The sequence below is a fragment of the Cupressus sempervirens genome, chromosome 1 (genome assembly GCF_028749045.1).
Source record: "Cupressus sempervirens isolate cs-2001-9-10 chromosome 1, ASM2874904v1, whole genome shotgun sequence".
NCBI lineage: Eukaryota > Viridiplantae > Streptophyta > Pinopsida > Cupressales > Cupressaceae > Cupressus > Cupressus sempervirens.
In genome coordinates this window covers 828,589,715-828,615,085 of record NC_143118.1, presented here as the reverse complement: position 1 = coordinate 828,615,085, position 25,371 = coordinate 828,589,715, and the positions used below count along the sequence as shown (strand labels likewise).

General features: G+C 34.2%; 2 pseudogenes; both read left to right on the top strand.

The window, feature by feature from the left end:
• Nucleotides 1-7,990: 7,990 nt before the first annotated feature.
• On the top strand, nt 7,991-21,578 carry LOC149580415 (sphingosine-1-phosphate lyase pseudogene; annotated as a pseudogene).
• Nucleotides 21,579-21,584: 6 nt separating this feature from the next.
• On the top strand, nt 21,585-22,072 carry LOC149580414 (sphingosine-1-phosphate lyase pseudogene; annotated as a pseudogene).
• The last annotated feature ends 3,299 nt before the right edge of the window (nt 22,073-25,371 follow it).

Below are 25,371 nucleotides of genomic sequence, written 5' to 3'. Positions count from 1 at the left end.
TAAAAGTAAAAGTACAAAATCCAAGGAAGGAAAAAGTATGGCTGACCCAGATGAGATGGAAAACAAATTCTTCCAAGACATCCAAAATACTCAGAAGCAAACAATGGATAGTTTGGCAAAAACTAGAGAGGCTTTGCGAATATTGACAGAAAAACTGCAAGGAGTTGCATCTACTAATGAGAAAGGGAGCACTTTAGAGGAGCCAAGAAATCTAAAACCCACACCCTCTAAATCAAAAAAAACTATTTTCCTACCTGTAGATGAGCCACCAGTACCAAATTCAACCCTTAATCCTCTAGAAGAGGTTACATATAACTTGATTGCATTAAGAGCTACTTACAATGGCTTAGATGATGACTTTCGCAGTTCGGTTCCTTTTAGAGAATATGTGGATATGATGAACACTTTGATGCCCAAGAAAGAGTACAGGAGGGAGCATGACATAAGTGGAAGAGAGCTCAAAAAAAAAAAGCAAGTTTACAGCACCTACTTTTGATGGAACAAATAAAATTTTAGTTAGAGCATGGCTACAAAAATTACAGACCTTCTTCACACTTAACCCCATGAAGGAGAGTGATGCTATTCAATTTGCAACTCTACACTTGGAAGATGTAGTCTATGATTAGTAGTATCATGGAATGATTATTCAAGGTCATGATCAAGTAACTACATTTGATGATTTCAGTTAAAGAGTGATACATAGATTTGACCTCAAGGATGATGAAGAGTATTTTAAAGAATTGTAAAAGTTGAAGCAAACCAAATTAGTTAATGAGTATATAGAAGAGTTTCAAAAAGTGGCTGTTATGGTACCTAATATGAGTGAAAAGAGTATTGTTTATCTTTTTCTTGATGGTTTGGAAGATTCTATTAAGGGTTTGATTAAGGCTTTCTCACCTTCAACCTTACAGGAAGCTATCAAAAGAAGCTTGCAACTTGAAACATTTGTGCCTATGAAACCGGTCACTAATCAAAAACCCCCAAATCTTTGGCAACATAAGGGTAATTTTCAAAAAAAGACTTTTCCAACACTACTAGCAATAGATGTGATAAATGTGGCAAAAAAGTAGGTAGATGAAGAGACTAGGAGTGAATTACGAAGGAAAAAGCTTTGTTTCACTTGTAGAGAACCATGGGTTCCAGGACATAGATGTTTGGGGAAAGGTCAAGTGCACTATATTGAAGTTGCTTCAAAATTTGATTCAGATGAGCATGAGGAATTTCATGACACTAGGGAGGAGGAAGAATAAGAGAAAGAAAAAGAAATTAGCAAGGATGTTAACAACATTATCAAGAGTCCCAAGATACCATCCCTTTCAAATTCAAGGGGTACTAGCAGAGCAAAGGTTGACAGTTCTTCTTGATAGTGGGGCAACTAACAATTTTATTGATGAGGGATTTTTCATGAAAAGAGGGCTTAAAGCAAAATATTTTGAGGGATTCAATGTTACTGTAACTAATGGATTCACTATGCCTTGCACACAAGTGGTGAAACAACTCAAGATGACCTTAGGAGATTATGAGTTATGTGATGACTTCTATGTTGTTTCCATTGGGGAGAAAGATCTTGTATTGGGTGTTCAATGGTTGCACTCTATTGGAGGCTGTTACATGAACCATCAAACTATGGAGTTTAAATTTCATTCCAATGGGAAAGAAGTCTTATTGAGAGGCTTATCAAATGGAGCACCTAAGGCAGTCTCTACAAAGAGGATGGAGAGGACTTTTCAAAGAGGACAAGTAGCATGGGTAGCAGGAGTCATAATCCATCCAAAAAGCTCTCCAAAGAATCAAGGTGATTTCCATTTTGAAATTCAAAATATTCTTGATAAGCATAGTATAGTTTTCAATGACTTGCCTCCAGGTTTACCACCAGATAGAGGTTTTGAGCATGTTATAGAGTTAGAACAGGGTGCCAAACCAATTATAACAACCCCATACTACCATCCAAGAGGTTATAAGGAAAAATTGAAAAAAATATTAAGGAACTCCTGGACATGGGATTCATAAGGCCTAGCTCTAGTCAATTTGCATCATCTGTGGTACTTGTCAAGAAAAAGGATGGTACAATGAGAATGTGTATAGACTACAGGGCTCTAAAAAAGAAGACCATAAAAAATTGGTATCCCATACCATGCATAGATGAACTCATTGATGAGTTACATGGTGCTATATACTTCTCAAAAATTGACTTAAGATCAGGGTACCATCAAATCCAAATGAGTGAAGATGTGGAAAAGAATGCTTTTAGATGTCACTATGGGCACTTTGAATTTCTTGTTATGCCATTTGGCCTCACTAATGCACCTGCAATATTCTAATCTTGTATGAATGAGGTATTCAGCCAGCATCTTCGAAAAAAAAATTTGGTTTTTTTTGATGATATCTTGATTTATAGTAAAACATGGGAAGAGCATCTAAAGTGCATAGACACTGTTTTGGGAATCTTGGAGCAGCAATCCTTCTATGCTAAGCTATCTAAATGTGAGTTTGGTTTGATAGAGATCCTATATTTGGGACATATTATAAGTTCTAAAGGAGTACAGGTTGATCAACAAAAAATTTAGGCAATTTTGGATTGGCCTCCACCCACTAATCTTACACAGTTGAGAGGTTTCGTTAGGTTGTGTAGCTACTATAGGAGATTTTCCAAGGGATTTTCTCAGCTTTCTTCCCCCTTGACTATTTTGAGAAAGAAAGGAGCTTTTTTTTGGATAGAAGAGGCACAAAAAACATTTGATAAGCTTAAGGAGGTAATGAGTTCATGCCCTGTGCTTGCAATTCTAGATTTCTCTTTACCTTTTGTTGTTGAATGTGATGCTTCTAGAGAAGGTATAAGGGTTGGGGACATCCAATAGCATTTGAGAGTAGAAAACTAAATCAATCAAAGAAAGGTTACTCCATTTATGATAAGGAAATGTTAGCAATCATGCATGCACTTCATAAGTTTAGACAATATTTGGTATGTGGGAGATTCATTGTAAAGATAGACCATAATAGCCTTAGGTTCTTCTTGAACCAAAGGGATTTGAATGATCGCCAACAAAAATGGATAAGAAAATTGCAAGCTTATGATTTTGATATTGAATACATGAAAGGAAAGAATAATGTGGTTGCTGATGCTCTCTCAAGAAAGCCCACTCTGTGTTCCTTAACATCTATCTCTACTGATTGGAAAGTCTCCATAATTTTAGAGTATGCTAAAGATTCCTTTGCTACCAAGATTTTGGATAAGTTAGTGGATGATAATAGGTACAAGGTTGTTGATGAATTGATTTATTACAAGAACAAGATCTTCTTAGTGCCAGGATCAAAAACTAAGGAGAGGATATTGAGGGCCTTTCATGACACACCTTTAGCTGGTCATCAAGGATACTTCAAGACATACAGGAAAATTCAAGAGCAGTTTTCATTCAAGGGTATGAAGGAGGATGTCCTTAAACACATTTAGGAATGTATGGTATGCCAACAAAGCAAGAGTGAGAAAAATTTTTCTACAGAGTTGTTGTAGCCACTTCCTATTCCTACACAAAAATGGGAAATTATTTATATGGACTTCATCACTAGGTTGCCAAAGGTTCAAGGTAAGGATTGCATATATGTGGTGGTAGATAGACTAACTAAGTATGCACATTTTTTCCTAGCACATCTGATTTCAAGGCATCACAAATGGCCGAATTGTTCTTCAAGGAAATTTTTAGATTACATGGCTTGCCTAGAAATATTGTCAATGATTGAGATAGTAGATTCCTCAGCTCTTTTTGGAAGGAGCTCTTTCATTTGGTAGGAACTAAACTCACTCCTAGTACTAGCTATCACCCTCAAATAGATGGACAAATAGAGATAGTTAATAAATGGATAGAGGGATATTTGAGGAACTATGTTTCAAATCAACAACATGCTTGGGTGAAATGGTTGCACCTAGGGGAGTATTGTTACAATACATCTCATCACATGTCTGTTGGTATGCCTCCTTTTCATGCTCTTTATGGTTATGATTCCCTTTCCTTCGTTGATCTAGTACTTTCAGGTAGTAGAGTACCTACAGTAAGTGATTTCATCAAGCAAATCCAAGACATAATAAGGTCCCTCAAGGATAATTTACAACATGCACAGAACCAAAAAAAGTTGTATGCTGATAGGAAAAGGACTAAAAGGTATTTTGAGGTGGGAGATTTGGTATGTTTCAGGTTGCAACCATATAAGCAAAGAACCTTGAAGAGGAGTGGGCAAAGAAACTCAAGCCAAAGTTCTATGGTCCTTATAAGATCATCAAGAAGGTAGGAGAGCTAGCTTATGAATTGGAGTTCCCACCAAACAAAAAAATACATAATTTTTTCCATGTATCTTTCCTAAAGAAGGTTCTAGGCTAGAAAACCATAGTATCTATAGAATTACCACCTTTTGATGATGAAGGGAAATTATTTTTGATACCAGAAGAGATTTTGGATACAAGAGAGAAAAGATTGAGAAATAGGAGCATCATAGAGCATTTGGTCAAATGGAAAGGATTACCACTGGAGGATGCAACTTGAGAAGGAGCACATATTCTTGAGCATTCCAACCTTCATTTCTTGAGGACAAGCAATATTTGGGAGAGGAGGACTTTTCATGTCCCCTTTTCAAATAATTAAAAATAATAATCTTTGCTAAGGCAGGCAGGCTCAAAAAGGTGAAGTTTCGGCAAAAGGGGCTAATCTTTGGAAACCAATGGACTAATAAATTAAAATTATTATTAAAATATGTTTTATTAACCCCTCTTGGACGTGAGTTAGGGTTATGCCCTCTTTTAAGGGATTTGAAGGCATTTTGGGCTCATTCCAGAACTTGATTTTTGCTCATTGCTTTGTTGTTCTTCAGAGGCTTCCAAACCTAGGGAGAAGGAGACCCAAGGATGGGAGCTTGTAGGTTTCTAGGAAGGCTAATTATGGGAGTTTAAATTCATTCCATGTGCAAGCTCATGTAGAGTTTTCCCTTGTGTTGAATAGTGCAAATTTGTGAGTTTTCGGGTGTGTTTTTGTAAGAGTTTGGTGTTTCTGGTTGAGTATTTCATATCAGTTTGGGTTGCTGATGTATTTCAGATATTAAGATGTTAAAATAGAGCTGAATACATTTATTTAGTTTTGTTTATACTTCTGTGATATATTATTAGTGTTTTTGTGGTGTTTCTGGGCTATTTTGTATTATTTTCAAGAGCCTGATGAGCATTGTTTTTGTCCTCCGTTTGGGAGCTGTTGTGTAAATGCTATATAGATATGGAAATTTTATTTTGTAGGACATTATTCTAGTGAAATTTCTATAAAAAAATCCCACTTTCAGATTTATTAATAATATTTGAAGCTATGAAGTTTTTGGCACTATTTCGGGCATACTCGATTTGGGTTTTATTGAGAAACTGGTGAATCTTTGAAATATTAGTTGTTTGATTTTAAAAACCTGATTAGAGGCTTTAAATATCATATAAAATAAGAAAGGGGACATTTCAGGTATGAGAATAAGTTTCACACTAAGGTCATGGATAAGATATCTAGTGCTATTGAACTGAGACAAGTTGATTTGTCAACCAAGATGGACAATGTGAAGAGAATTTTGGATAACATATTGTTTCCATGATTTCAGCTCCCTATATTTTTCAAACTTCTAGGATTAGGGTTGAGTCAATGTGATGTCATGTCTATGTCTAGATTGCATTTAAGGAACTTCTCTTCTCATCTATTCCTTTGTGTACAGCTAGATGGGCATTCAAAAGCAATCTAATGAATTCATTCATAATCAATGATTAGGGAAGGGAGGGTAAGTTAGTGCATTTCCCAAATGAGAAGAAAGTTGTTTGGAAAATCTAACTCTATGATCAAGTATTTCATTGGAGGCATGTTACATCTGAACAAAGTGATCTCATTGCATAAATGTTTCCATAAGAAGATTGATGAGCTTACTCACATTCTTCAAAAGAATAATATTCAATTCCCACCATCAGTGTCTTCTCCTTCTTCTCAATATCAGATAGCTACTACATCTACATCATCATTTAGAGGAAAAGGACAAGCACTCATTTCTTCCACACATCCTAAGCAAGGTAAATGGCTTCTTTATTTAGGTGCATCACATCATATTTCATCTTCTATGGATATGATTTCTTATATTGAGCCTTGTACTTCTCCACCTATATTGATGGGTAATAATGCATACATGAAGGTTTGTGGGAAAGGTTCTCTTCCTATGGAAGAGGGTAAATTTAATGATGTTTTTTGTGTACCATCCTTGACCACTAATATCCTTTCCATTGACCAAATTACTCATGGGGCAGAAAGTAAAATTTTTGAGTTCACTCCTAATTATGTCTATATTAGGGACATGGAGACTAGAGATGTCATAGCTATGGGAGTTGTTGATCATACATCATGCTTGTATTCTTTTGCACATTTTGTTGATAATGATGATGATATTCATGATGCACCTAACCCTTTATCAAGGGTGAATAATTCATGTGAGGAGAACATTAGACACGTGAATCATTTTGTTCTTGAGACAAGTGTTGAACTTCCTACTCTTTCACCTCTTTCTTCTTTAGACATGAACTCTATTATTTAGATGATCTTTATGGTTTAGATCTTGTAATGTGGGATAAATTCCTTAATGCAATTTTAGATGAATCTCATTATATAGATTTTCTTAATACATCTAAGGAAATTTCTCTTTGAGATACTTCTTCACCTTCTTTAGAGATTTGAATTCCTAGCTCCTCATGTTCTATTGATTTTTCACATCTCATAGGTCAACTTGATGGTGTGATAGAATCTTTGAGCTTGGAGAGACCTATTTAGTCTTCAGAGATGCATACACAGAGTCCTTCTTCCTTCTTCTTCACTTTTTAAATGGAGTGGCTTCTTCATATTTTGACGTATTTATCTCTTTCTAAGGAGATACATGTTTCTTGTAGGCATTGGATTATATTTTTCTTGAAGGTACTCTTCATCTACATTGGAGCTTCTTCATTATGGTAGGGATATCATGTCTTCTTATTTCCTTCTTATGGGGGATCATTCTTTGTATATACATGATGAATTAAATTTTTGGGGGGTCTTGAGTACTCCATCCATCCATGCATCTTTTTTTCATCTCTCTTTTTAGAGGAGGGTTATTCCCATATGAGGTTTTCTCTCTTTCTCCACTTTATGAGAGAATACACTAGTAGCCAAGACCCATTTTGCATTGTGAGTTTATGTGCATTCCCCTAGGTTGGACTTAAGGGGGCTGTTGGTGTAATTAAATATTCATTAATTCCACTTACTTAAGCTTACTTACGATAATGCATTTCATAGTAGTTTGCGATTGAGACACTTAGGAGTTTCCACCTTAATTAAACACATGGTGTAGGAGACTTCCACTCTAGGTGGTCATAGTTGTTATCTCATTCCACCTTTAGTGTAAATATAACATTATCATCCTCATCATTGCACATACTTCATTACATAAGGGAGAATGATCCACCTTTCATGGACATGTGATTCCACCTTGTGTGGGTGATAGCTTATCTTCTCCTTATCATTGTCTCTTATCACCTCTCCTGTATAAGAAGGCCTATTATGTACATTTCAAATCAATCCATTGGATGTCAATAAATTCCATTATCAATAATAGAATTCTTTCATCTTCATGCAATTGTCTTGCCAATCTCTTGTGGAAGTTATCTTAGCCTTTCATTTGATCTTGGGGGTGTTGTAGAGTCAATTAAAACCTTAACAAAGAAAATAATGAGGATGTGACATGAAATATGATCAACCTTCGTGACAATAATGAGGAGTCTAACATAAAGGAATTTGACATTGATTTTGTAGACCAGAGAAATGTATATCAGATGCAACATTAGCAGGTATTTTTTGATATTGAGGACTAGGATGAAAGCACTATATGAAACACATTGACAGAGATAGATTATATAACTTTGAGAAAGTCTTCCAATGAAGAGATTGATAGAATTACCAAAGAGATGGTGTCTCAAATCCATAGTACTTACAATCTAAGAAATCAGATTGTTAATAATGCTCCAGCTAAGCTAGTTGCTATTTTTATCAAAGATACTACTACGAAGATCAAAAATGAAAATGAGGAGGACATTCTTGAGACTTCCAAGCTAAATGATAACAAAAGAAAGAAGTGGGATCCAAAGAAAGATGTTCAATTTCAAGGAGTTGAAACTGTCAAGGCAAGCGTATAAGAAAAAGAAATCGGATTCTGATATCTTGAAGCAAAAGGAATTTCCTATTGTTCAAATGCATGTGGCCATATGTATTTCTATTAGGCCTACCAATTATGATATTGTTGACATGATTTCAATGTTATCATAAACTACTATCAATGTACCTTTATCAAAAAGTTTAGGATCGAGGAACAATAAAATAAGGCTTTCTCTTGGTTGGAGGGGATAGGAAATAATAATGTTGTCACACAAGAATCAATAGTCTTATCATCTGACACATCACTTATAATAAAATACAAAGAGGACAAGGGAATCATATCTAAAATACCAAAAATGTATTTGGACAATTCATCTATAGCCTATCTACAAGATATTGGTCCCTTTTTCCTCAGTCTAGTTACAAATAGTAGAACTTTGAAAACTTTATGATTGACTCTGGTGCATTTAACAATATTATGCCTTCAAGGTTATGGAGGCCCTTAATATAGAGGTAGAAACCAAATAGGGTAGATGTAGAGCAATGGATGCTAGAGAAGTACCTATCATAGGTATTGTCAATGCCTTACGTTTTAAACTTGATTCTTATCCTAATGTAGAGTTGTTTATGACTATCCTCAAAGTTGATATTCCTCCCCATTATGGAATGTTTCTCTCTAAGAAGTGGAGTGCTACAATGGGAGGTAGCCTCTAATTTGATTTATCATATGCTACTTTCCATATAAGGGAAAATTCTATCAAAGTTGAAAGAGAACCAAGGGTAACACATATATTTGAAGAGAATATAGATAAAGATGTTACATGTTTTTTGGATACCAAGGTAAATGCTTTTAGATTAGAACTTGTTATTCATGAAATTGAGAAACTTCTCCCACTCATAGGACAAGAAGTAACCAATTGTGCAGAATCTCAAAGCCTTTGGACTATATTTTTGATGGTGCCAATTCTAAAGAGGGCTTAGGTAGCGGAGTTGTGTTTATATCTCCATAAACAAATACATTCAAGTATTCATTTACTTTAAACTTCTCATGCACAAATAACATTGTAGAATATGAGGCACTATTGCTAGGGTTAAAAGTGGTTGCTAATCATAAAATCAAAAGGTTGCATGTTATTGGTGACTCTAATTTGATTGTGTCTCAAGTGAAGGAGATGTATGTCTCTAAGAACAAAAGGCTAAAACAATATAGGAATGTTGTTTGGGACCAGATGGAATCATTTGATGCCTTTGGCATTTCTTAGAGGGATAGAAATAATAACAAGATGGTTGATCTATTGTCCAATACAGCTATTAAGCTACACAAGATATCATTTTTTGGTGTCTCTGAAATTGAAGTACAAAATAGACCATCTATTCCTAACAGTGTGGAAAATTGGTAAGTTTTTGAGGATGATAAGGATGTCTTGAATTTTCTTCTAAATAAAGACAAGTATTGTGGCCAAGAAAAGAACTGTCATGCTTGGATAGAAACAAAAAATGGAAAGGAGAAAATTCTTGGTCAAGAGATCTTACAGTTAAAAACCATTAAAGTACCTAAGGGACTAGTTGTCTTGGAGAATGTCTTTGATAATAAGGATAGAGTGTAGTCAGAGGTCATAAATCAAAAGCCACAAAAGCTCGAAGAAGTCAATCTAGGCACTAGTGAAGCTTCCAAAAAGACATAAATTGGAAAAACCTTATCCCCTGAAATTAGGAAATCTTTGATAAATTTGTTAAGAAGATCTAGACATGTTTTTTCATGGTCATATGATGACCTTAAAGCTTATAGGAAAGATTTTTTTCCAGCATTTAGTATCTCTCAAGGAAGATGTTAAACCTATGAGACAAAAGTAGAGACCTATGAATCCCACTTTAGCCTCTAAGATGCAAGAGGAACTTATGAAACTTACAAATGGGGGATAACAAAACCAATTAGGCATTCTTCATGGGTACCTAACTTGGTACGAGTTAGAAAAAAAATAGTGATATTAGGATTTTTGTTTATTTTAGAAACTTGAATATTGCATCTTTGAAGAATAACTATGGATTTCCTAATATGGAGGCTATGTTACAACAAATTACTAGTTCAAAGCTAATTTCTATGATGAATGTTTCTCAGGATACAATTAGGTCCTTATGGATGAAAAAGAACAATTCAAAACAACCTTCACTACACCATGGGGAACATATGTGTATGTAAGAATTCCTTTTGGTTTAATTAATATAGGGGCAACATTTTAGAGGGCCATGGATGTAGTTTTTGATTATTATATTGATAAGTTTATGGATCTATATTAAGATGAATTAATTGCATATTCAAAGAGGGCTAAAGATCATTACAAATGTTGATGTTTTGAAACATTACGATTTCAAATTACCCAATGAGAACAAAATCCATCTAGGGATAGCTACTTCCAATTTTTAACATACCCTTGTAGACACCAAGACAACTATAAGGCTAGACTCCTCTTCTACTTTAGGCTCTACAAAACCTAGGCAAGTGGACCTCATATTCACTTATATGGTACCAATGCTGAAACATACATTTGAATATAACAAAGTAGATAAAACCCTTAATTTTCTAACACTTATGCAAATATCCTAGACATGAAATAGCTAATAAAATGGCCTAATAAATTTGATAATCTAAGTGAGGGCATCATTTTAGCTCTTAAAAGGAAAGGGAAATGGATGATTGATTAAATTTGATTTCTGCAAAACCCCAAAAATGCAAGAGTAAGAACAAGTTGATCTTGTAGCTAATCAGTGCCTTATCCATTGGACAATTCCATGAATTATGCACATACTTCTATAATACCAATCACATATTCCATACATCAAGATATCATATTTATCTTATGACTTTGTGAATCAGAGATCAATGCTCATAAAAACCTCATTTTCATGAAATATCCTTCTCAAATAACCAGCAACCCTGTCAAATAAATCAAGCATTTACTTGCCCCTTTGTTCTAATAGAAGAATATATTAGACATACAACATTAAGGGGATGTAAATGGGTTTTAGATATTTGTTCCTAAATCACATAAGATTGTAGATTACAAAGATATAAGATGAGAATCAAAATGAAATTAACGAGATTCTTTCTCATTTGTATTCATTTCTTTGAAATTATACATTTAGATGCATGTAAAACAATTAATAAAACCACTACATAGTTTAGAACTAGCTATATTAGCTTAACTACTATTGTTCATACAAGAGAAATATGCTAAAGAATGGTATCACAGTCATGAAATGCATCAAAATTGGAACCCTTGGTCTCACAATGAAAACTACCAACCCTTACCATGAATGAGAAAGAGAAAGATATAGGAGAGGAATGAAATCTTGGATCTGATTTAGAAGTGACATGTGTCCACTTGAATCCTCATTCCTTACTACTTTAAAATATCTCTCATCTTTCTACCCATGAAATCTAATATGATTTTCATAATTATTCTATAAAAAACTTGAAAATATCTTTATGAATGATGAAAACCCCTTGTGTTTCCAAAATATCTGATATGTATTTGAAATATTGATAATACCTTGATTCAACTAACTTATAGGTGACAAAATTTTTCCCTAACTACATTCATACTACCTTTGACACTCATTTAGTTCACCATTTCACTGGAAATCAAATCTAAACTACCCCAAGTGAATGAAACTGAAGAATGGAAACTTGAGGCAAATCCTCACATAACTTGAACAAGTGGCTTCCTATGCAAAAATAAGCTCCAAAAATTGAAAATTAATTCTCTCCCTATTTCTTTGATATATAATAGTGTTATCTTCGTGCATTGGAAATACCCAGAATCTCATTTTGAAAGACACACTCCTTGGCAGGGGTCTCAAGTCTACATCTTGTATTTTAAATCTGATGCAAAAATTTAAAATGTTCTAAAGTTGAAACTTTAGGTTATATCCTTTTTAAAAATAAAATAAAAATCTACATGTTTATAAATAGTAGGACAATTAATAAATATTATTTTATAACTTTTTATTTTTCCTCTAGAATTTTCATCTAGGTCAAACTAGTTTGACTAGCCCTGACATGTGTCAACATGTGATTCATTAGATTATGCTTTGTCATCTTATACCCACCACTTGGGTGCCACATGGAATCTTTCTATTGGTTGAGAACTACACCTACCATGTTACTATTGACAAGGGCTCATTGCCATGTGTTGACTAGGTGCATCCCCAAATGCACAGTCAATAGCTACCACGTCACATGTGGGAATGCACCCTTGTGACATGTGTCCACCTCGTGCCACATCAACACCCTAGTTTCTATGCCACATTTGAAGTCCATTGCCATGTCACCTCCCAGTTCAACCATTTGATCCATGCACTGGGACTTGTCAATTTGTAGTTCATCTATCTCAATCAATAATCTACCATTTGTCAACTTCTGGTTGGTCAGTGAGTCCACATCATTACTTTGGTCTACATGTGTTTGGTCAAAATTTGTTTGAGGTCACCAAGCTAGTCAGATCCCATAATGTGAGTTTACCTTCCAAAAACCACATTTCTTTAAGAGACTTATGAGTTGAGTGGTTTGATACTTAAAGATATAAAGAATTCACCATAGGACCTATGTGGGACAAAAACTTTGAATCATATTCTCAACAATGCTTCTTATCTAAGTCACCCTGCACAAAGAAATCACTAGTTTTGATATTTTGGGAAAAAAAATTTAGTCTTAAGCTCCTTCTCATGGTGTGTTCTCCCTCCATGCATTCTAAACTTAAAGATTAAACTTCAATAGGGATCATTTAACTTTTAAGTGGTAGCACACATCAAGCTACCAATCAGCAAAGCTCAATGTTGCACACAAATCTCCCTCTCTAATTTTCTACCAATTAAAACATGGTGCCTTCTTAGCAAAATTCACATGCCTCATATGATTCCACTCAAATATCTCACCTAAATCCTTCTAATGGCTTTGATGGGAAATCAAATAATAAGGTAGAAAAAACACTTTCTCTATTCTATTTGATTAGGCATCAAGTTTAGGAAATCATATAGCACCATTAGCATGCCTCCATAGATGGTTTCAAAAATAAATCCACTAAATGGGGCAACTGTGAAGGGGACTTAGTCATAAGTAGCATTAAGAAGATTCATCAACACATAGCTGGTAGGTGTACGCAAAGCCATTTGACTAGGGAGAGTTGTATCCAACATGAAAAATTCCTTCTAGACTCGTAGCAAGAAAGAGAAACCCTTCTAAGGAAATTTTTAAGCACATTATACCACAAGAATCACAAATTTATTTAATACCACCATGGTCAATCGATGTCCTTCAATTGAAATGGAGATTTCTTCATCACATTCACTAATTTATATACCAGACAAAAGGAAGTGAAAAATTCAAGAACATATGCTTATCCTCCTTCACAATTTATGTCACTTGATTTTTTCCATGATAAGAAGAAGAATTTGTATTAAGAATTAGAACAATTGAACATGATTCAATCATTTTGTTTAGAATTTGGGAGCAAGTTGGGTTATTTAATGTTCTTTATAATAGACCACCCTTGTATGAAACATTTGTTGTGCATACCTCCTCTTTAACGGAAAATTGCTCTCCTCTTACTATTTTCAAATAATCTTCTTTCTTTTTGCTTGTGTCCTTTCTCTTGTTCAATGCCTCTCCTATTCCTAAGTAGTTCCTCTTTTGAATATATTTCATCGAAAGGTACTCTTGGTTACCTCCATATTTGGGTTCCATTTCTGTTATAGTCATAAAAAGGTAACACAAAACTAATTGATTCATTTAAGTTTCATGTCACTCCTCTTTAATCTTGTTTTTAATATCCCCTTTCATTGTTATTTTATTCTTTTTATCAACTTTGAAAGGTGTTCAACTACATTAAAATTAAAATTATTTTAATCAATGTAATGTCCCCACAAAGACTTTCAATCCTCAAAACATTTTATCAAGTTAATACCATTTAGTCAAGCCCAAAAGTGGGTTTGACTAAAAAAAGTTCATATTTAAATACTAAAATGTCAAATTAATCCATTAATCACCTAATACTAATTTTATTTAAATTCAATCACTATCATATCATTTAGATCTAAGCTTACTATTTTCTATAACTTTTCAATTTCATGTGAAGGGGCCCTCTGCCTGGCTTTAAAAACTAACCAAAACAATTGACTGGGTTCTAAAATCAAACCTACTAATTCCTTGTTCTACATTCTTGCACCCTACCAAATCTCATCTCATGATGAACTTTTAGTCAAAAGATATTGACTGTCAAAGTTTCCCTCTTAGAACTACCTGCAAGAAAACATGTTAGAAAACCATAAATCACATTCTATTTTGGCTTTGAATATGGGGCAAACTGACACTTGGGGGGACAAAAACTAGGGCACTAGTTCACTATCATAAGGAGAGTATAAATCTATGATTTGGGCTCATGATGAATAACTGGACCCATTTTGCGGGTAGTCAAAGTAGTTTACTTAGATTTGCAAATTGGAAACACTGGCAGAAAAGTGGTTTTTGCAAACTGAATAGACCTAGGAAAGTGTGTAGAGAAATTTTTCAAGACTTGAAAATGGGCACACTTAAATAATTTTAAAATTAGAATGCAAAAATGAAATCCATTCAATCTCACCTATCACTAATTCATAGTTACAACATCCCAAATAGGGATACCAACCAATCTGCACTTTATGACATGAGTCAAACTTAACAAATTGCAAATGGAATTGTGTTCAAAAACTGATCAAACATATTCTTCATAACCTCAAATTAGAAAAATAACAAGCCTATGACCTCTATAATGCAATGAAAAAAATAATTTTCTCATTTTGGTGAACTGGGTTAAAATTATAACGAGTCAAACAAGACCTCCTAGAATTCTAAACAATTAGCATCAACATGACAACAATAAATAACCAACTTTGAGGGATTCAAAACCTATTCAAAACATATCTAAATGACTCCAAATATAAAACATAGGTTCTCTAATATAGATACTAAATATTCCCAGAGTGGTAAGTCATGAAACATTACTAGGTACAAGATATTCAATTGCAAACTAGGCCTCCTATTGCTGTTTGACACGAGAAAAAATACAGATCTGAATGTTGCTCTATATGGAACTTCACGAAATGACTCAAAATGATAATTTATCTTCATGGGATGAGTGGAGATGTTGAATAAAAGGTTTTAGAAACATTAAAAACCTCTTGGGATTCAAAATGACAATCAGGTACACATGCATTAAAAAGTGCTTATAGGGCTTGATTTTTAGAATGGTACTCAAAATCAGGGCTTCAATTTTGAGTTCCAACAGAAAACATTTAGAATATGGAGTTTCTTATACCCAAATAAATGTACTTTTGGGGTTACATAGGGGAATTTTATAGGTCATATAGTTTCAAAAGAGGGGGTTAAGATTGACCCTGATAGAGTAGCAGCAATTGATAAGGTACCAAGGCCCAAGAATCTCAAGGGTATACAATCCTTCTTTGGACAAGTAAATTTATTAAGGATATGTGTGCCACACTTTACTGAGCTTAGTAAAACAATTTCCAAAATGATCAAGAAAGGGGCAACTATTAGTTGGGAAGGTGAGCCTACTATTACTTTCTAAGAAATTACAACTACTATCAAGAATGCACTAGTTCTTAGGATGCCTAACATGGCAAGCCTATGCATATTTCTTCTTTTGCATCTTTCCATACTATAGTTGTAGTCCTGTTATAGAAAAATAAGGGTGGACATGAACAAGCTATAGTATATTTTAGCAAATCTCTTCAGCTAGTAGAACTTAAGTACAAATTCAATCAGAAGTAAGCATATGCACTTGTTAAATTTGTCAAGGCTTTAAGGTGTTTCCTAGTTGGTGTTGTTTCTATTGCCTTTGTACCTAGTGCAATAGTAAAGGACACTTTTTCTTAGCAAGAGGTGTTTGGTAGAAGGTGCAGATGGATCGATAGAATCCACAAATTTAATATAGATATCCAAATTACCAAATTGGTAAGAGATCAAAGACTAGCTAAATTAATAGCCCAATAAAATCTAGATGCTAATAAAATAAATGTTATAGATGAAGACCCTAGTTCTAATACATGTGATATGGATCAATGTGACTGGTACAAAAATGTGATCTACTATCTATGACATATGCAAGCTCCACCCCATTTGACTCACAATGAGAAGAGAACTATAAAGTTGTATTTAGTTAGATACGTTATTGTCAAAGGAGGTCTATAGTGGAGAAATTTTGAAGGTATACTTTTAAAGTGCAATAAACAAGAAAAATCAAAAAGAGTACTAAATGAGATGCATTCAAGGTGTTGGAGTAAATAAGTATTTACTTAGTATACTTTACTTAAGTTTACTTAGGTTAATGCATTATTATTTTTTATTGCATTATTTTACTATTTATTTAGGTGAGACACTTAGGAGTTTGCATACTCTCATGAGTTGTCATGTTGACAACACTAAAGTAAGAAAATCTAATTTAGCACATGGTGTCTACAACACTGGAATTTGCATAATTAACTAAGTTTTCATGTAGACAACATAGTTATTCACACTCCTATTTTAGCACATGGTGTCTACAACATAATTTTGTGTGCTACACCTTTGTAGGCTTATCCTCTCATCATCATACTTACTCCTATGCTTAATGGAGGATAACCCATATCTGGTGGACATGTGCCAAGTTGTATAACTTATCATGTTTCTGACTCCTATGCATTATAGAAGATATACAAGCACTCCTAGTGTACTTACATATCAATTCATATCAATAAATATTGAATGAATATTATATTGTCATTCTAATTTGTTGGTAAACAAATAATTCTTTGTTAAATAAACTCTCAAATGCCCAAATCTGAAAGAACAATTAGATGCCAACAGTTGGATAATCTATCATGAGATTGATAGATTATCCAACTATTGGCATCTAATTGTTCTTTCAGATTTGAGCATTTGACAATTTATTTAACAAAGAACAATCTATTTACCAATAGATTTTTGGCAACTCCATTGGGGAGAACTTTCAAAGTTATATTTTTATGGTTTTCCCTTTTTATAACTGATCTTGTGGAGATAAGGTGCTTGCCATAGGGATTAGGCTTCCAATGCTATAGCCCAACCAGCTGAAGAAAAAATTAATTCAAAGTTGATGATTGGAAGTTTCTACTAAGGAAAAATAGAGGAGAAAATTGGTGTTGATCTTTGCTTCCCCAGTGGTTATGGATATCTCTGCTACCTAGAGATTGGTGACTCCATTTTGGTTCTCATAACTTTGGGTGAGAAGTCCAATGTCTACATTTTAAATTTTATTATCTCTAACTTGCAAAGATTGGTGACTATTTTGATTAAAAAAAAGGACCATGCCTATTAAAATGATGAAAGGAAGGAGACCATATCCTTCCCTTATAGAACTCCATCACACTACTGACCCTGTGTTGCATGATATGTTTGAAACTTGGAGAAAAAGTGTCAATCATGGAGTAAAGATGAACCTAAGTGTTAATGAAGATCATGCAACTATTCTATTATGGAAAAGTATCTGTGCAAGATATCACCTACTAAAAGAGGTGGAAGTGAAAACAAAATTGTTGCAACATTATAAAGAAAGGACATTGCAGCCAAGTAAGGAACTAAAGGTGGATGATGATGAAGTTTCAAAGATCCCACATGATCACATCTCTTACAATTTTTTAGTCTTCAATGGACAAGAAGTTCAATCAAGAAACAAAACACAAAAAAAACCCACATTCAAAGAAATAAATACTAAAAGTGACTTCAATTTACATTTCCTTTGGACTACATTTAAACAAAGTATAGCTAAAGCTAAAGAAAAATGATTAGATTCCTCTAAAGATCATCAATCTGCTCAGCTATTAAAGTGTGTACATCAAAGGTACTTTAATGTTCAAGATCAGATAAGAAAGGGGATATATCATTCAGCCCATGTGCCTAATGAAAAACCAGTAAGTGAAGAGCCCATATCAACCAATGGTTCAATTTTTGGAGAGCAAGAGATACCCTAGTTTCCAGAAGCACAATTTTCAGCAAATGAAGACATCATTCACAGTGATAAAGAATTGGTAAGAAAAGTAGACAAAGAAGTTTTTCCCATGTCTTCATTTAATCCTGATTTAAAAGGCTTCATATTTGAAGAAAATAAAGATAAAATTTTGGTTGAAGTTTATTTCAAAAATCATCTGATGGTTAATACACTTCCAGAACATGGAAAGTTTAACTTTATTGAAAATTCTAGAAAAAATGATTTTTAGTTTGCAAAGGTTGATAATGATCTTATGTTAGAATCTATTTGTCTTGAAGAAAATGCAATGATTAATCCTCTTGATGAATTTTGTATTGAAGAGAAAGTGAGATCATGTTTTGCCAAATCTGAAAATATGTTTGAAGAGATGGTAAGAAGAGTTGAAAGAGAGGACCTTTCTATGTTTTCCTCCTCTTCTAATGATAACAATTGTAGATTAAGAGAAATAAGTGGGGATCATGCTGCAAAGATTTGTCCTCCTAAAAATTATCCTAAGACCGATGTGCTATCAAAAGGTGGAATCCCTAGTGTTATTGAAGAACATGGTAGGGTTGACTCTTCATCCATTAGAGCTAATAGAGATCCAATGCAAGAACCACTCTTTTTCCAGGCTAACGTAATATTGGGTTTTCCTAATCATATGGATACATATGAAAAGGTTGCAATATGTTTTGATGATCATCCTGTCGAACTTGAGAATGTTGTTGTAGCAATAAATTGTGAGGAAGAGTTTCTACATATTAATGAAGTATTGCAACATCATGAAGAAGATAAAGAGCTTGATCCTAGTTCTTCTTGTTTTCAAATGGAGGTTGATCAAACCATGATGGCTGCATAGGAATCTTTTTCCACAGTTAATCCAGAACCTAAAGTTGCTAAAGAGAATACTTCTAACCAGTATGATGTCATTTCATTTCTAGAATCTCTTAAATGCTCCAATAGTCTCAATCACGGTTTAGTTGTTGATATCTCTACTAAAGATGATATGGTTGATGTAAGTAGATGTGATTATGTTCCAGTAGTGCATTCAGAATCTGGTGAATACTTTTCTCCTTCATAGAAGATGATTGAACATATGAAAGGAGGTGTGCAAAAAAGAATAGAAGAACCAAAAATTTATAATGAGGCATGGTTACTTGGAAAGGTCTTGTGGGTTACTATACTACAAATTACATTTGGACTTATTTTCAGCAATGAAGGTGTTGCCAAAGGTTATCAGTGTTGTTTCAAACTGGTGAAGCATATTCCTCTATTTTGGAAAGGATCATATTTCTCTATTCCATTCAATGGCCATGTATGATCCCTTATTTGTTCTCTATTCTATTGGTGAGGTCTCCTCACCTATAGTAGTTAGGTTTTGCTTTCCAGTTTTGGGTGTGCTTAGTTTAGTCTTCCCCTACTTTTGTAGTTTGTTGTCTTCCTATTTTGGTAGGTTCTTTTACCTTGCTCCCCTCCACCCTTTTTGCAAGCCACTCTATTTTACTCTCTTCGTGGCTGGACTTTGTAGCCCAATGGATAAGGCATGTTCTGTGAAACCTGAGATTCTAGATTCTTTATGTACTTTGCAGCACATAATCCCCATTCAGAGATAGCTATAGGCATACTTCTAATTCCCCAATTTTAAGCTTCCAAATCAACCCATTAAGTAAATATTTTGTTTATTCATTTTTCTAATCATGGTGTTGTAGGCTTCATCTTGTAGGAAGATAGCATTTGGTGCAAGCAGTGAACCCAAATCTCAAAGCATGATATACAGTTTAGATGTATATAGCACTTGGCTTAGAATAAAATTTAAAGTGCAGATTCTAACTTACAGTTTCAAAAGACCATCCTTTAGGTGCAACTTCATGAGCATGAGTTGCTAGTTCAAATTATGAGACTGTTAGTTTAAAAGATCATATGCATAATTCAGAATTGCTATCATTGGTTCCACAAACTCAAATGCCTATGAACTTGCAGGAGTGTGCAAACATATCTTAATACTAGGAAAGAAGGGCTAAAGGCACACATAAGTTATTCCAACACTTAAATTGGAGGTGATTGAAATGTTCTGTGGAATAATGGAAACTTATTGCTCAAACAATATCAATAGTGCAGAATTCAGAGTAGCATATGGATAAGATTGTTCTATGAGATTGAGAGCTTACCAATAAAAGAACTTAAATGGATTTCAATATTGTGTAACTTATTCAAGGAAGGATCAATTTGTTCCTCTAATATACACACAGTAATGTACAAGTAGCCAAGATATGAAACTCGTGCTTGATGGCTAGAAACATATATCAGATATCAAATTCTTCAAATGATAAATCTTCACAACCAACTAGCCCTTCTAGTCAAAATATGCAAGAGTGGAGTTACCAGTTTGTGTTGATTTTGTTGGTGGTTGGAGTGAAACTCCACCATGGAGCCTAGAGAGAATTGGGTGTGTCCTAAATATGGAAATTCACTTGGAAGAAATTCTTCCAATTAGTGTAGAAATTGTTTTAAAAGCAAGAACTAGAATTCGAATAGGTGATGATGTAGGAAATCAATTACATATTGAAGATCCCAGGTTGTTTGCTCCACCATATTGTGAGAAAGATCAATTTTTCTTGGTTAAAGTAGTAGTCAATGTGACTAGTCTTCACAGTCAATTGGATCAAAACATGTTATTAATGCAACTTGAAATAAGCACGTGGGGAAAGGTTCCACAAGGGAGTGGCTTGGGAACATCATCTCATATCGTATCAGGGATGACCACGTCATCTTCTCGAAAGATTCCATATATAAATGAAACCTCCCTCACTTGAATGAAAGTCAAGGCATATAGAATCACTAGGAATGGGGTGTGGCCAAGCTACAATCTAGTGTAAAATTTGGATGAGAAAACTGGTGGACTGAGCTTCCAAGGGCTAGACTTGGCATCAGAGTATTAGAAAAACTAAAATTTGAGAAATAAAAAGTTGTACAATGGAAGGGAAGGTGCTCTAGTATAGTGTACATTGGTGGGAGTGAATACGATGAATGCTTTTCCTTGATAAATGAAGTATATTCCATGTTTGCTCATACAAACCCACTGCATCTGGACATCTTCCCAAGTATAGCACGCTTTAAGGGGAAGGTAGTAGCAATGGCTTCAAGCATTCTTGGTAGTAGAGAAAAGACACCTGGAAGGAAAAATTTTTGTTATATGAGTTCAAGGGGTACATAAAGTATATTGCTTGTAGTAAAATTTTCGTGAGATTATATGAAAGCAAAGAAGGGAATTGTGAAACCAAAAATGATAATTCCAGAGTTAGCTCATTTTGCATATGATAAAGTTTCTCAATACCTAAATGTTAAGCTATGGATTTCCTCATGAGTGGTCATTGCTGGAATTAGACCTGGTGGTTTGGTTGCTAGTAGCTAGGAAGGAATAATGTCTTTTGGTGAGGAAGGATATTTGGAGGCTACGAAGAAAATCATGGAATTTTCAAAAAGCATTCAACAAGGCTAATATTTAGATATATAGAATTAAAAAATTTCTAGAATTTTTTATTTTGGGAAGACCAAACATGACTATTATTGCATTTGGATTAGATGAGTTTGATATTTTTAAAGTAAATGTTGTTATGTCTTTGCATGGGTGACACTTGAATGCACTACAAAGACTAAAATAGTATACACATTTTTCTTACTCATACTGTAATAGCAGAAGATCTCTTAAAAGATCTTAAAGACTGTGTTGTTTCTATGCAAGAAAGTCCAAAGGCATTTGAAGATGTCTTGGTACTAATATATGAAGCTTCTACAAAGATGCCAGATAGAGGGAAAATGCAGGATTTACTGATTGTCTATATGAATGACATCTACTAATTACTTTCTTAAAAGATTTCAAGAATTTTGACTTTCTTGGTGATATTACTTGCCAAGATGTACATTTCTGATTTTGTTTACTATACATAGATGAATTTGGAGGTTTTTTTCATATTATTTGTTTAGCGATCAAACTTATCATACATGGGATAGAAAATTATGTTTTCCTCTAACTTGAAAAGGGAATAATATTATTATCACATGAAGATAAACCTTTTAGTTGTCCTTGGTGTTTGAAAGAATTGATTATATTGGTAACTAAAAAGTCACCGCCAAGCAAAGAGAAAGTGTTAAATATGAAGTTCGATGACATTGAAAAGGGGTTCTTCTTTTCCTGCATATAGTCAAAGAGCTAGAGTAGAGGAGAGGGCATGTTAGTTTATGTATTTCATTTCATTACATATAGGGGTTATTATTCTGATTTATATAATAGATTTGACAAGAAACTGTAGCAAATAAATCTGCGTATTGTATTTGTGTGTTCAAAATAGAGAAAAGTTTCATTCTAAATCAGAGTGTTTAGTTGTTACTGTTCTAATTATATTCAATCAGAGTGATGGTAGATTCAGTCTTGGACACTATCTTGCATTTTGTGTCAAATATGGAATGTGATGTAGATCATAGTGTTTGCATGCCTTCCTATGATGGAAATTGGAATATTTAACTCACACTTCATTTTTCATTCTGCATTGCATCTGCATTAACAAATTCTTCATATTGTGTTACCAATATTGAGGAGTCATAAGATTGTGAATTCTAGGGATTGGCTAGGTTTAAGATCTCAAATCTACTTGAGATAGTCTTGCCTATGATTAGCTTGGTTCTCCTCTTCCATTCTCAGGTTAAGAATGCATCTTGTTAGTTTAGGAATAAAACAAATTCATTGCATATCATTCTATAAGGGAGTTGTATCTTTCAATTCAAAGGAAATCTATCAACCTCATGATAGATTATCCAACTGTTGGAATCTAATTGTTCTTTCATATTTGGGCGTTTGAGAGTTTATTTAACAAAGAACAATCTATTTACCAACATAATCATACTCTTCTAGTCTACTATTGTGCTTGTGCTTGAGTTCCTTGGTCTTGGGTGAATCTTTCCCTAAGGAAAATTCTTACATGCTATCAAAGCTGAGGGAGATTCTCTTCACATAGGCATTTGAGACCATTCTTGCTTTAGCACCTAAACCTAGATCTGGAGAATATTCAAAAATTGGGAGCATCTAGAGCCAAAGTGGACCTTGCCATTATGTCTAGAGCATTAATTGGGTAAAATTTGATTATATATTAGCCTATTTTGGGCCATAGTCAAAATTGAGGGAAAAAAGTTTTTGTAAGCCAGAACCAAAGGCCTAATTTGCAGAATTGGTATGATCATTTCAGATCTGTACATTTAATTTTTAGATCTACATTTTTTTCATCTATATCTCTATAAAAAATTTCAGATCTGCATTATTTTCCAAGAAATTTTTGGCCATCAGGCTAGTAGGAGAGATTTGTGTAGGTGAAGATTGAAGCTTGTTGGTGCAAATCGCATCTTTGCATCACATTCAGAAGGTCAAAAAACCCTTAGATTAGATTTTGTTTCATCCAAATCATACATTTGAGACCAAATATAGAGCCATTTATTTTTTGGAGGTGCGACAATGATGATTCAGTAAAAATAATTATAGCAACAATTTTTAAATAGTGATATCTCGCTCATAGGACTCCTTTTTTACAAGCAATTTTTTTGTTTTGGGGTAGAATTTTGAGATCTACACATTGGTGTAGGTGGTTTGAGATATTTGTTCCTAAATTTTTCTACAACTTGAAAATCTTTATTTTTGCCACTTTAAATGCTTAGTACGAGCTCATCTAGACACTTAATCAAGTTTTTTTTTTTTGAAAGTTCATAATTTTTTATCTACTTTCTAGATCTACAATTAGATCATAGGCCTCTATAGATAGAAATACTAATCTTAGAAATAGGCCCTAAATTAGCAAGTGGCTATAGGGTGCCCAAATCATACATTAGTGGGGATTAATTGCTTATTTCTTAATTTTGGGAGGTGCATACATTCATTGATCTCATGGAGTCTTGTCACATATGTCAGCTCGGTATAAGATCAAAGTTGACAAAGAGGAACTATTAGAAATGGAGTGCCTTAATCATTGCTCATCTAAGAGAACATAAGGAAGTGTTTCCTTCTCTATACTCAGACATACTGGCTTCACTCAAATATCTTCCTTTTCTTCTTCACTTTATATATAATAGTATGAGTAAGGAATCTTTTAATCCTCTTCTTATGGAAAGTTTTCCTCATGATATTTGGATGGCTCTTTGGGAAGCATATGGAGATCCATGAGTCCCTCCATTTCTTGAGGATATTCTATCTCCACTCACTCCTATTATGGTACCTTCAACTCTAGATGAGATCACACCTCTTGATGCTCCTGTTGATACTATTGATCGAGTTCCAACCACAGATGCTCCTAATTCAGTGCAGTAGGACATGGAGTCTCACATTGAAGATGTGGGAGACATCATCAATACCATTCATCTTCTCTTTTTTGAGGAGACTACTTCATGCATTGTGGGAATTGATTGTGACACTAGCAATAGTGCTTCAACAAATTCAGATAAGTGGGGTCTTATTGATAGATATAGGGAGAGGTCACAACATCAACAAATTCGACATGCATATATTTCCATAGTGATAGTTCTAGCATAGTAGACTGTACCTTGTCTTCCAACTCCAACATCAGTAGATGAATTCTTGATAGATATTTTAGGTTTGTTCATAGAGTCACACATAGTAGATTTTGAAGACATCGTTGATGATATACATCTTCCCTTTGGTGGGGAAGATCCTTGTTTAGTTGTTGTGAGGGCTCACTCTAACCCTCATGTCCATTCTCTTCATGACCATTTTTAACAGGTTGATGTGATTGTGGATTCTTATGTACAATAGTTGCAAGAGGTTTGTTTATCATTTGAAGAGACAGTTCTTTGGGGCATGTTGTACATCCATCCTTACTCAATCTACACATGTTCTTTTTTGTAGTATTGGAAGGAGTGACCATCAGCATTGACACAAGAATTGTTGAGCAGGTTTCAAAGACACCATTCATCATAGGGATTCTTTCTACACACAGGGGAAGCATCTCATTGGTACCTATGATATTGTTTCTTCCAAAGGGAAGGAACATTATTCAACAGTCATGGATCAACTTCTACATTGGAGCAGCTATCACTGTTTGGAACTCTATATTTAAAGGGGGGGGACTACCTTGTCTCCTTCTTCTTCTCTTTTATGG